The sequence below is a fragment of the Falco cherrug genome, unplaced genomic scaffold (genome assembly GCF_023634085.1).
Source record: "Falco cherrug isolate bFalChe1 unplaced genomic scaffold, bFalChe1.pri scaffold_35, whole genome shotgun sequence".
Lineage (NCBI taxonomy): Eukaryota > Metazoa > Chordata > Aves > Falconiformes > Falconidae > Falco > Falco cherrug.
Genome location: NW_026599480.1, coordinates 1,257,916 through 1,271,421, shown reverse-complemented (window position 1 = coordinate 1,271,421; position 13,506 = coordinate 1,257,916). Strand labels below are relative to the sequence as shown.

Below are 13,506 nucleotides of genomic sequence, written 5' to 3'. Positions count from 1 at the left end.
ACTGCAGCGAGGACTGGAAAAGCTCCAGCAGCCGTGAGCTGCACAGCTGCTGCTGGGCCACGTTTTGCCCTCAGCTTCCCCCTGTAAAGCTGGATTCATTCTGTGAAAGTCAACAGATTTCCTCTGGATTTATGCTATTGTAGTCGAGAGTAAAAATTGGTCCCAGTGGCAAGTAGAACATGAATTGTGCTTTAATTTAGCTTACATATGCCCTGGTATGCAAGGCGTACTTAATAAATCGGATATCGCCAGAAGAGTTTTGTTACTCGGAAAGACAGTGGTCTACACGTGGACCAGCAGGAGAACTAAGGCAAAATATCGCTCCCTTTCCTGACCGTGGGTGAGAGCCAGAGGACACCACGCGTGGCTGATGGCTTCTGGCAGTGATTAAGTATCTGACGCTCTTCTCCTCTACCAGGTCACCCTGTGTTCCAGCACGGTGAGGCGATACGAGCTGGCGCTGGTGGTGGGCGTGGATGGTGTTGGCCAGGAGGTGTTGGCGCTGCCTCTCACAGCCAGGTACCGGCGCTTTCCTTGCAGCTGGCCACCTCTCCCCGCGTACCCATGCCCAGCACGCTGCCTGGCGTGGGGTGTCCTGGCTTCAGCTCCAAATGAGGAATGTTGCTTAGCGAGCTAGTTCTGCCCAGCTCGCTGTGAGCACAGCCGTGCTTTGAAAGCAGCCCATGATGAGAAGCACCTGTGCTCAGTGCTCAGCGCCATGTCTCTGTCTTATTTTTATTTTATATTTTTTTAAGGGAGCAGTGATTATATTCACTATTGGCCTGTTGTCTGGGACTTCAGGAGTAACGAATCTCCAAAGGGCTGCCCCTGCTTCTCCCTGCAAGCGGTGGGCTTGTGCTGGGTTGGCCCAAAATGCAGCATTTGTTTGGAAGGCGGCAAGCAGCCTGCTGGAAGCTGGGGTCTGGCTCAGTTAGTGAAGGCGTGTGCAAATGGGAAAGGGGCTTACGGCAGGAGTGGTGAGGGGAAACTAGTCCTTGGTGTGGCAGGTGAGCTCAGGTTTCTCTGGTTCTCTTGAGCATGAACGTTCCCAGACTTAAGCCAAAAGCTGCAGCCACGTTCAATGCCGTTGCGCCGCAGCGGGTGCCAGTTTAATGACGAGAGGGACGCAGTTCGCTGGCGCTGTTCCCTCTCCCCGGCAGAGTCACCCACTGGGTGCCTGGGCTGCAATTTTGTAAAACGAGTGGGAATGGGAAGAGTCAGTGTGTGGGCTGGTGTGTGGAGGACCCAGGCAGCTGCAGGAGCTGGGAGCGGCTGGTCACCCACTGCGAGAGGCAGGCAGTGCTGGTGCCCTCCATCGCGGGGGCAAGTGGCTGAGGTTTCAGGCAGGGCGAGAGCGGTACGGGAGAGGAGGGAGTTGCTTTTACTGAGATGCGGGAGTCTTGTTTTCCTTGAGCTTTGGGGAGCGCTGGTCCTCAGCGGGAAGGCTCCCGCAGAGCTCGTGCCTTGCTGGGACTGTGGGAGGGTCCTTGCCGGCCTCCTGGGGCAAGGGAGGGGCAAAGCTTGATGAGAGAGCACTGGGGCAGGGCACTGGGCAGCCTCTGCCACGGGAGTCTGGGGCTGCCCCTCCGTTACAAGAGGCTGTTGAGTAAAAAGGAGTTAGAGGTGATCGATTGCCGTAGAGGTAGGAAATGTCTATCTGGCAGACAAATGCGTTGTGTCTGTTTCATGCTGTTTGGGGAGTAAACAACTTCTACATTCTCTCAGTGTCTCTAATTCCCTTTGGTCGTCTCTTCACCCGGATGTGTCGTTCCTCCGCTGCACGTGCTCAGCCCTCTTCTGACATTTGGACGGCGCTTTCTGAAGTTCCCTTACGAGTGGATGCTGACCCTTGTGAACGACAGCGATCTTCCAGGCTGCTATGGAGTCCTTCCTCAGGCTTGGCCTCGTGTTCGCCTCCTGCCCTCAAACGTCGTTATTGAGGGGTTTATTAGGAAAAAAATGGGGTTTGGATAAGACCTTGCTGTTTTATATTCAAACCTAAAGTTTTGGAGAGAACGGGAAGGTACCTGAATATGAACTTCAGGAGCGGTTTGAACTCTTCAGGAAGCAGTTTCGGTTCTAGTCTTTGGGGTGCTTTCATGCAGGAGAACTTTGAGGGTTGTGAAAAGCTGCTGCAAGGAGGCCACCAGCACCGGAGTGGGTGTCTGTGAGTGCAGCAGCTTTTGGATCCTGCAAGGATGCTAATTAGGCCCATATAAATCTTGCACCTTGTGTTGCACCTTTCTGCTTTCTCCTAGGGATTTTTAAAAATGTGGGTGAATTGCCATTGTGGTAGATGTTAAGGAGCTTGAAGTTTCCTCAGAGGTCACTCTGAAGTTGTCTTTGATTCTGTCCCTTATAGGAGCACAAGGAGGATGCTGCTGTGTGGTACTCCAGCCCTGTGCGTTGTGGGATTATCCAGCCTCACAGCTCGGTGGAGATGCCGCTTACGCTGGAAGCCCAGGCGATAGGAAGGCAGGACACTGTGGCTAGTGTCTCAGTGTTTGGGAATGAAAGATCCCCGCTGGTGAGTGCTAGGCGAGATGCGTGCCTTTGTGTGACTCATCTTGGCGGGCATAAAGTGTTCAGGGGTTCTGCCAGGGAAAAGGAGAAAGTCATAATATGTGGCTGGTGCGGACACGGAAAGAAGGGATTCATGGCATAAGTAGCAGCTAATGCCTAGAGAAGGGTGGTGTCCTCTTAGGTGGAAATCTAAGTGTCTGAGATGGTGTTTAATTACGGACGTGTGAGGCGGGATAACAAGCCCGGTCTGAAACCCAGAGCAATTCCTGGGTGTCTCTCTCTCGTGCGTTACGAGATGAGCAGCAACTGCTGCTTCTTTAGAACTCTTGTTCAGGAGCTCATGGGGACATCGCTGAATGCTGCTAAAAGCAGGAGCGGTGTAAGAGACCGTGCTGAAATGATGATTTCTGTAAAGCTGGATTTAAGCTTTCCTGAAAGTAAGGTCCATCCCGCCTGAGAAATAGCCATCGTATCTCTTTGCCAAAAGCCCCAGCCAAAGACGCATGAGACTCCACACTGCTTGCATCTGGAGCATAGGCTTTTTGCTCTTTTTTTTTTTTTTTTTTTTTCCCTACCAAGCTTGGAAAGGGGTGAGGCAAAGCATTCCTGGACTAAAGGCTCCTACAAGACATTTGCATTCAGGCATATACAGCAGCAACAACAAAGTGCGGGCAAGAGAATGTTGTATCTGGTGTCCTGGCTTCCACTGGCTGAAATCGAGAACAAATATAGTTAATTAAACTTTAATTTAAAAGGATACTAACTTTTGAAGCAGCTGTTTTAAAATGTCTAGTCCTCTCTCTGAGCACGGAAGGGGATATCAGAGGATTCCCAAGAACCTGAAGCTTTCTGTAACAGAAAGGAAGGCTGACATTTTGAAAACAATTGCAGGGATATAAACTTTTTATAAACCGAATTGAAACGATGATGCCAAATCCCCTGGATGCCACTGATCATCTCAACCCTGGCTGCTGGGGGTGTGCATGTAAACCAGTCAACAGCAAGGCCAGGCAATGCAGGCTTTGCGGGGAAGTCTCAAGTCTGACAAAACAGTTGCTTGCAAACAGAAGGCATGCTTCCCCGAAAGAGGAGGGTTTCTCCCCACTGGAATAACCAGTCAGCTGGTTTTTGAACTACAGGTACCTTGAAAAGCTTTGACCCTTGGGCTAACAATTTATAAATTGAAAGTTGACCTTACCTTAATCTTTTCTATTTGGACGTGAACGTGTCAATGTTTTGCCCAAAGGGCGAGCATTTCAGCTGGAGAAGCGTAGCTGTCCCTAAGGAAAGGACTAGATGCGTTGCATTTTCTATAGGTCTGTCTTCTGGTTGCAGTGCAGTTCCAGCAGTTCCCTGGTAGCTGACGCACCCTGGGCTGGCAGAAGAGCTGGCTGTCTTGTTACGTGTCCTGCACTGGTGGCAGATCCTACCCGTACGGCTGCAAGTCTGACCTTGGGAATGGCTGCGTGTTCCAATAGAACTTCAAAGCTCGTTCTTGCCTTAGGCTGGGGTGCCCAGTGTCGATGCCTGGTCTTTACTACCGTTACAGTTGGAACGTGGTACAGATCTTTCATCCAGCTTGTGAAGAGTCCCTCCACAGCTCTGTTGTCAGGTATTTGGTTTGCAGGTGACCGTGTGCCCGCTCCAGTTTGGCGTGTGGCATCTGCATGAAGGAGCTGGTAAATCCCAGCGCTGGCGTTACTGGTGGCAGAGCTGCCATCACTTGTTGCTGCCTTTCCCTGTGCCATGTTGCCTGTAACGCTGTTGAATGGCATTTTCCTTGTCCCTTTTAGAACCCTGTAGATGAAGGGGTTGGGGTTTTTGAAGCCCTCTCCTTGGTGGTGAGGATGCGTGGTGTTAGTACACAGTCTGCCAGAAGGCAGCTCTCCTGGGCATCCTCCAGATGTTGTTCCGCTCATCCCCAAAGGGCTCTGCCCTGCCTTTGCTGCTGCTGTCCCGCTGTCACCGGGGAGCCGAGCTGGCTGGCGAGGCGCAGCTCTTCCCTGCAGCTCCTCCTTCCCGGGAGCTTTGGGCAGCATCGCCCAGACATGCATCATCATGCATGGCTTCAGTTCCTTATTTTGGAGGCCCCAGCCTTGGCAGGTGAGGTTTTTGGCTCTTAGTTGCACGCAGCAGTGCCCTGTCAAGGGATGAGCATTTCTGGATGCTGCTGCTTCTGGCTGAGTTGGGCTGGTGATTCTGACAGCGGTCAATACCACTTCCTTGAGCCAGACATCATTAAAGGTTTTTCATCGTGGAGGCTGGTTTCTTTTTCGGTTAAATCGTACTCTGTGCCCTCCAGTGAATCCTACGGCGTCTGGTCAGTGTTGGGAGTTCTGTGCATTCAGACCCTGTTGAAGTGTTGAGGTGTTTGGAACCAGTGAAATCCACCGCAAGACTGGACAAATACTGGTTGTTTTTAATGATGTGGGAAGGTGGTTTAGCAAAGGGATCTGTGTTCCTCCTCCAGTAGTCTGTGCCAGTTCTGCAAGGAGAAAGCTTTTGGGTCTGACTGTCAAGAGAAAAAATACCGCTTGAATGATGTAATTAATAATTATTGCCTGTTATTCATGTCATACCAGGAATACACATAAGCACACATCAGAGGCCATAACTTGCACGATCTCTGCTCTGAAGAGCCTGCTTCGCTTCTGGCTTGTGCTGGTTTTCAGAGGTGCATTTTTGGGAATGTCAGAGAAGTAACTGTCCAAGTGTCGCTGTGCAGCAGCAGCGGTCAGGGAGGTTTGGGGCAAGGCTGAGCGGCAGAAGGAGCGGGAGCAGGCACAAGGCAGAGAAAGGAGAGCTAACTGTGGAGGAGGTCTGGAAAGGAGAGCGTGGGACCCAGGGTTTCTCTGTCCCCTGAGAACGGGAGCTTGTGGCTTTCAGATGGGGTCACTCCTGAGCCTGCACTTGCCCCAGGCCTTCTGTTTCAGCCTTGCAACACTGAAAACTTCCAACAGCCGTACTTATCGCCCCGTCGAGGAGGACCCTTAGAGCTGTCTCATATTTTTTAACTTCCCCTGCTTTTCTTTTTTCTTTCCTACCTGCTTCCTGGAGCAGAATATCTGTTTAGTGAGCGTTGGAGAAGGACGGGTTGTCTACGTGCATCTGAGTGAGATCAATTCCGGCAGTATTGAAATTCTACAAGATGCGTCCAAAACTCTCCACCTCTCCAATCAGGCTGTCATCCCTGCATCCTTCTGTGTAGAGATGGTAAGTATCTGTGGGGCTGTTTCCCAATGAAAATTGACTGGTCTGTAGCAGCCTGTGGCCTGATTTTTACATGCAACGTTTCCATATTGCTGTCTCGGAAAGAAAGCAAGATATTCCGTCCCAACGCAGCGAGAGGAGCCTGGCTCTGGGGGCAGTGTTAGCTGGGGCACCCCTCAGTAAAATAGACAGCTTGCATAGACGTTTGTGCAGAAATGAGTCTGGATCATCTTTACAAGTCTTCCCTCTGTTTTTTGGACGGTATTTAACAGAGAGTCATGTCTTTGGAGCTCTGAGATCAAGAGGCCCCTGTGGCCCTTTGCTCCTGGACGGGCATGGATTTCCCGACGCTTTCCCCATTAGGTCTGCGTTTGCTTTGTGTCAGACTGCTGTTTGTGACAGAGTCTGGGGTGTGAAGTTTGTCCTCAGCCTGCCTGTGGTGAGGTGAGTTTCACACCTGCTGGGGGCCCAACCAGCTGTGGTGTTGCACAAAAATATAACGGTAAGGGTTGTGTAGCTACAGAGTGTGTGGGCTCCGTCGCGTTGCAGGGCATCTCCGGAGGCCAGCCGCAGGGAAAGGCCGTTGAACTGATGGAGGCTGCAGCTGACAAGCTGCGTGGCAGGAGGAGGTTGGGTCGCTGCCCTGGCGGGGGGGGCAGGGCTGGTGCAGCCAGGGAGGGCTCCGTGTGGAGGCTGGGTGGGATGTGCCGCTCACTGGAGGTGGGATCTGTGAGGGGCTTAAAAACAGGGTTGGGAGGAGGTTTGTTCTGCTCCACACTAGGTGGGCTGGATTTGTGGAGCTGGTTCACCCAGGCCTGGCTCTGTGGGCTTGGTTGGGTCTGCGGGTAAAGCATCAGGCAGCGTGCGAGAGGCCAGGCTCAGCCTCCTGGGCCAAGGAGGAGGGGGGCGACTTTCCTCCTTGCTGCTCTTCCAGCTGTTTGGGGGACAAAGGTAACCTCCAAGTGGGGGAGGGATTCCCAGGGCAGCTTTCTTTGAATCCACCGTGAAAACCCGCTTTCCACCTGTGGCGAGAGCAAGCCACCAGGGATGGCTGGTACTGGTGTTGAAATGATGGGTTTGCATGCCTGTCGCAGGCAGTGACCCGCAGAGCTGTTCGGGTCCTGCTGCCCCGGTGCAATGCCTCCCTCCTCCCCGGGCAGCTCGCGGTGTAGCCGGGGGGCTTGCAGGGTACATCTGCCCCTCCGTTGCCTCAGGGCCCTAACCCATGGGACTGGGCAATAAAGCCTGTCGTGCTTCACCGCCATCTCTGCCAGTCCTGGGGCTGATCAGTCACTAGAGCAGTAATACGAGGCGGCTCAGGGACGGTTTCTTTCCCTGCAATAAAGACGGGCTCTGCTTGAGCAGTGGCTTGGACCAGATGATCTCCAGAGGTCTCGCCAGCCCCAGCCGCCCTGTGACTGTGTGTGTGATGATGATCCCCCCTGCTGACTCCACGGGGCTGAGTTCCCCCATGGTGAGCATCTCTGCTTTTCAGGGCAGCTGCTGCTCTCATGGAGACGTGCCAGGAGGCAGGTCCTGGGAACCTGCTCCATCAGCCGCTTCACCAAGGGCTCTTCAGACAGACTCCGGGCACGGTGCTGCTGAGGCTGCCTGATGGGAGCAGCGCGGGCGTGGGCGAGATGTGCCCGAGCTGCGCCCTGGCCCTCAGCAGCTGCCTGCTCTGCTGCTCTTTTGCTGCCCCAGTTGAAGTTTTGTCCTTGGCTGCCTTACGCTGCCTGGCAGCTCCTTGATGGGAAGCAGAGGGGACTGAATAATTGTGGAGATAAAGCCTGAGATGCAGTTGGGTGTCAGGGTGACGCACACGTGTCCACCTGAGAGCGGAGCAGGCTGCGCTGTGCCTTAGCCCAGCTGATGGGTGACACGGGCATCCTTCATTCCCCCGTGTCCCTGAACCCAAGCCTTGTGTCCTGTAAAGCGCCAAAGCCGCTGCTCTGATTCCTGCTTGGAGGTTGCTGCAGGGGGGTGAGCCGTCATTTCCCTGTCTCCCATTTGTTGGCCAATCTGCAAACAGTGGCTGTGAGGCTCAGAGATCATGGTCTCCACTTGAAAGAGCGAGTTATTGACTGAAATTTTCACAGGAGCATTGCATCGGGAATGTTATGCAGACTGACGGGCAGCTTGACAAACTGAATGAGGTTAATTGAAGGGGCAGCCACAGGGCAAACGAAAGGCTGGTGTCTTGTTTGAAACAGAAAAGGAAAATGCTGTAATGCAGGTGGCCGTGCTGCCACCTCAATGGTACTCTTAACCATCGAGTGTAAATTGCTCTTCCTGTTAAGGCAAGCTTGCTGCTGGCTTTGGGGGAGACAAGATCATTACCTGAGCAAGCCAGCATGATTTGTGGTGAACTTCACTTTGGGAAAGTGACTTCAGGAATTGCTTGCAGTACCCCTCAGGCACCAGCTTCCCTGTAGCCCTCTCCTCTCTGCTGGGTGAGTTGTGTCTGTTCTGTTCTCAGTTGCAGGGAGCAGCAGGGAGCATCTCTGCCACCCAAAGAAGATAAATAAAACCCCGCCAAATCTGTGCGTTGAGACGGGGCTTTTTGAGTTGGAAGAGGGGTGTAGGGACTGCATACCTGCGTCCTCGGTTGGCTTATCCCTGCTTGCCAGGGTGTCTGCAGATCTGCGACCCTTGGGACCAGTGTGTCGTCCTGTGCTCACCCAGCAAATCCTGTGTCTGTCGGGTGTGCTTTTCCCTGTCAGATTGCTTTCCCAGCTGCCAGGCAGCCCAGCCTGTTAGGGAATCCTCTGGATCCAGCAAGGGGAGGATTTTTGTCTGTCTTGGGTAAAAAAAGACTGGAGGAATGGGTCAACATGAAGGAGCTGTTGCAGCTTAGCTGGGGGCGGATGTAACCTGCTGACAAAAGTGGCTGTTTCTCCTCCTTGCTCCACTGTCATCTTCTTTTCCTGCCTCCCTAAGTGCCTGATTTTTGCCATATTGACAAGTGCCAAAGGCTTGTTATGGACTGAAGGAAGTGTTTGCTCTCCCTGCAGAAAGGAAAAAGCATCATTCTTAGATCATTTCCTCCTTGTTCTTTGTCATGCTGTCTTCTCTGGGATCTTTTGTGTGGCTGCTAAGGCTGACATCTCTTGGCACCACAGAAGGCAGCTGCATGTCACGTCTCTGTGATCAGGAAAGAAAAGACAGGCCTAGGGTGTAAGTTTTCTTCATCAGTGGCAGCTTTTTTCTGCCTGCATAACCCCTGTGCTGGGTCTGTTATGTGCTGCCACAGGGCGCAAATGGTTTCCCAGCGCCTTGTAACGAGGGAGGAGGCAGAAGACCTTCCTTGGGATTTCCTCTTCTCATGACAGTCGTAATGCGGGGTCCTGCCTCCTTCAGCCTGGTCCCTGACCTGCCTGATCCAGAGCCCTGTGCTCCAGGTGAAGCTCGCTGCTGCCTGGTTTCCAGCAGCGGTCGTACAGCCAGCTGCATCGTCTTCAGGAGGGTGCCTGGTGGCTCAGTGCAGATCCCCTTCAGCGTTCCCAGGGATGCGCTGCTGTCACATTCAACTGGAGCTGACCTTGCAGAAGAGACCAAGTTTTGTATGTTTTTTAAAAAAGAAAAAAAGCCGTAACTATTTGTCTTGTCACTGGGATTCACTGCAGATAACTGATTTTTCAGGCAATGTATAAAGGCTCTTGGTCAGGTGTGGTGTAAGCAAGGGCAGAACACGCAGTTCCCATTCCCATACTGGCTTCTCCCCTCTAGCACACAATTTTTTTCATTCACTCATTTAATTGTTTATTACCTCAAGCCTTTGGCGACACTGCCTTTATTAACAAAACGGCCATATGGAGAGACAGCAAAACACGGAGGAGATAAACTTAAAAACAGTTCTGATGAGGGGATGCTGCTTTAGTGATTCTGTTCCTTGTTCTGGCTGACGGGCGATAGTGTTGCTCTCTGAGCAAACCGTGCAGGCTGCGGGCAGTGAAGGCTTTGAAGAGCATGTCAGCATTGACTGCAGCTCTCCCCAGCTGCTCTCACTGAAGTCGGAGCAGACTTGAATTGGCAAGAGGGTGGTTTTTAAATCTACTGCAAATTACCACCACCACCACCACCCCCCGCACCCCCAAAGCAGCTGAATAATTAGCCAGCGGGTCAGTGTTTGCTCATAGTGAGACAGAGGCAGACAGTGCTGTGCCCTTCAAATGGTATCTGCAGTGCTATTTAGAAATTAGGGTTAAATTAACCTTCCAGGGTACGGGCAGCGCTAGCCCTGCATATGTGGCCTCTTCCAAGGTGAGCAGAACTTTTGAAGATGCGTAGGCTTAACTCTTTCCAGAGCTGTCCCACCAGAGCCTCATGGTGCTCCAAAAGCTGACCTTTAGAATGAAACCCTTGGTTTGGGTTTAAAGGCTGTGCTGCTTATACAGCAGTACCAGTTTCTGATTTACACCCAGTTTGGTTTTGCCAGAGCTGTAGGGAGCTTGTCATGTCATGGCTGTTCTGGAATGGGGTACAGTGAAAGGAGAGATAGAAATGGCAAATTTTCCCCCTTGGGGCGGTCAAATGCTGGCAGAGGTTGTCCAAGGAGGTTGTGGAGTCTCTGTCCTTGCAGATCTTCAAAGGCCAAGGGCACACAGTTCTCAGCAACCTGCTCGAGGCGAGCGTGCTGGAGCAGAGGGCTTGGCCCAGAGGACCTCCACGGGTCCCTTCCAACCCCCCCCTCCTGTGTGGCTCTGTGCTTTGCTTTTCCTCCTAAAGCCCCACAGCTCAGCCCCGATGCCCGCTGGAAAGGGTGCTGGGGCAAGTGACGATCCCAAACTCCTCCCCGAGGGTCCTTCCCAGCACAGGCGCTCCCCACTCCACAAGACCCTATGGCAGACACAGTCAGGAGAGGGAAAAGATTCTTTTATTGTCAACAGCAGCTGCGGGGGCCCAGGAGTCACAGCTGTTCAGCCGGTGAAAATCAGTCAGCACCTGCAATGACAGAGTCAGAAAGTTCTGATAAGCCCCCAGAGGCAGGAAGAGGCAGGATTTGGTTCCCCCCTCTTTGGGGGACGCTGTTTCCGAGGAATTCCTCATGGCCCAGAAGGGACAGCTCTTGCTGGCCTCCACTCGAGGCCGGCTCCGGTGCCTTCTCCCCAGGGGTGATGTCCCTAGGGAGCTGTGCGTGCACAGGGATGCTGACAGTGCCCCTGTGCTGCGCAGCAGGGCTCGACGGGGAGCCCCTGGGGAGCTGCCATGGGGCTCATCCCAAACCCTGCTCAGCACCAGCCCTCGCCAGCCCTTGCCAGCCAGCTGGGCTGACTTAGGGCCGTGTTCAGGGCTGGGAAAGATGGGCAGCAGCGCGTGGTACGCACCTGGCCTTCCTGACGTGCTGCAGCTTCCTGCATTTTCTCAGGTTTGGGTCCACGACGTCATTTCCTCTCTTCTCCTTTTTATTTGTGCTTGGCTGTCCCTCTCCTCTGCCCAGGCTTCTTTTCTCTTCCTTTTGCTTGACTTTTTCTTCTCCTGGTGGGAGCCTGCAAACCTTTCCATCCCACAGCGTGATGAGCTGGGGAAAGCCCCAAGCCCCTGCAGTGAGCTCTCAGGTCAGGCAAGGGGAGCTCTTCCTACCTGGTTTCCTGGGGCAGGCTGGTCAGTTGTGGCAGGCGTGCCAGGGACTCTGCCGTGCCCTCGGGGGTGCCTGGAGGCAAATCTAGAGGTGCCTAAACCAGAAATCTGGGAGGTAACGGGTGGCAAGTGACAGCCTGGGGTAGTGAGGGCCTGACTGCCAAATTGCTGTATGAGCTCTACAGAGGAGATGCTGGTTTGCATCGTGCACATTTTGCACAGTCCAGCCAACGCAGCCTAGACTGATGAAGCTGCGACGGAGTAGGATTTGAGCAAAAGCCCTCTCAAGGTGGCAGCTACTCCTTTCTGTCCTTTTGTGGGTATTTTGTAGGTATGTTTTGTTTGATGAAGCAGATCATACTTAATGAAGTGCATTCCAGAAACAGCCTTTCCAGTTTTCCTTAACACGCACCACTCTGGGGGGAGAGGAGGAGCCCCAAAGGCACAAGAGAGCGGCTGCCAGGAGGAGGCCCAGCGGCTGCTTGGCCTCCTGGGAAATTACTGTCCCACTTGAGACATGTTGCCCCAGCGTCTGTGGAGCTGCCGTACCTCTGCCGCTTTGGGCCCTGCCCCTGTGTCTCCCCCAGCTCCTCTGTCGATGCCCAGCAGAGAGGCGGCTGCATTCAGAAAGGCTTTTGCTGGACGCTGGGTCTCTGCTGTGCCTGCGGGGCCACTTTGCTCTTCGCACCGCAGCTCTGGAAAGCAAAAGCACGTGCAGCAGCGTGACTTCTTGGAAGTCAAGAACACCTAAGCAAAGCCCAGACAAGCCCTACACCGCTTGTCTCCTCAACGTTGAGGTTTCTGGCATCCCAAGCCTCAGTGTCTGTGACAAGCCTCAGCCCCTCCTCCTACCTGTGCGCCTGTCCATGGGTGCTGGCACCTCCTCGGCTGATGGAGGGGAGAGGCCGGCCACCTCCCCCCCAGAGATGTCCCCGCAGTTTTCAATGAGGAACTCCACCAGCACGTTCACCTGCAGACATCAAAGCCTTGGTCTCAAGCCAGGTGCCTGCAGACATGTCAAGCAGCCTTTCCCACTGCTGACCCTTCGTCTGCGCAGGCGGCTGCGGCTGGGGGTTGCTCTTCCAGGCACCCAGCCCACCAGCCCTGGCCCAAGGGAGGAGGCAGCCAGGGACCTCGCAACAGCCAAGCTCCGATGGGCCGGGAAGGCAGCAGCCGGCTGCTGGGTAGGGCGTACCTTCTCGGTCACCGCCAGCATGGCCTGCAGCGGGAGCAGGTCCTCGTTGGGTGGGCTCAGCAGGTTGGGCCCGATGCAGATGGCCAGGTTGCTGCAGCTCATTCTGCTGGTGGCTGCGTTGTGGCCGATGTGCTGCAGCAGGGCCATCAGCCGCTTCAGGAGGAGGAGGTTGGCCGCAGGCAACTTGTTGGCCACCCTGAGGGAAGAGGAAGACAAGGCTGATGAAGCAGAGGGTGCCCACAGCCGTCCCCGCAGCTGGCCCCAGGCGGGTGGGAGCCCGCAGCCGTGTTGCACAGCTTTGCAGCTGCCCGAAAAGACAGCTTTCTGAGGAGCCCGTGCCTTTGCAGGCAGGTCCCAGAACTCTCCCGGTCCCTGCTCACCAGGCAGGCTGCTGCCCACACTTACGCTTTCAGCTCCTCCACCTTGGCCTGCTTGCTGGCCCTCTCCATGGCTGCCATCCAGTCCTCGTAGAGGTCGACGACGAGGAGCTTGGTGGGGATGCTTCGCAGGAAGTCCTGCAATGCCAAGGGCTGCAGGTGAGCCTTTGAACGCTGCAGGCCAGCCAGGAGCTCCTCCAGCTGCAGGTCAGAAGTGCTCACCTTCAAGATGACGGCCAGCAGCAGTGCAGGCTGGCTTCCCATGTCAATGTCCTTGCCGCGGTCCAGGGCCTCGCGTAGCTGCCGAAGTTCTGTGCCGCTGGCAGCTCTGCGGAATATCCCCTCCGTCGTCGGTCCTTGCTGGCGCAGGACAGCCAGCAGCTCCTGCAGGAGAGGCAGGAGGCCACTTGCTTGGCTGAAGAACCAAGCGGTGGCAAGGACCAGAGCTCTGCCCCAGACGTGGTTGCCTAAGCGCCACGAAGGGTCTGGGACCAGAAGCAGGTTCTGGGGGTGCAGAGTCCAGTGCCCTGTCCCCGCAGCTGCTGGGGACACGCAGGCCCTCTCCAGAGCAGCCGGAGGGAGGGCTGGGGACCCCGTCTGTCCAGGCTGGCTTACCTGGAT

At 54.5% G+C, this 13,506-nt stretch overlaps 1 pseudogene; it reads left to right on the top strand.

Moving 5' to 3' along the window:
* Positions 1-6,905, top strand: part of LOC129735101 (hydrocephalus-inducing protein homolog) — a 59,822-nt pseudogene extending 52,917 nt beyond the window's left edge.
* Positions 6,906-13,506: the final 6,601 nt, after the last annotated feature.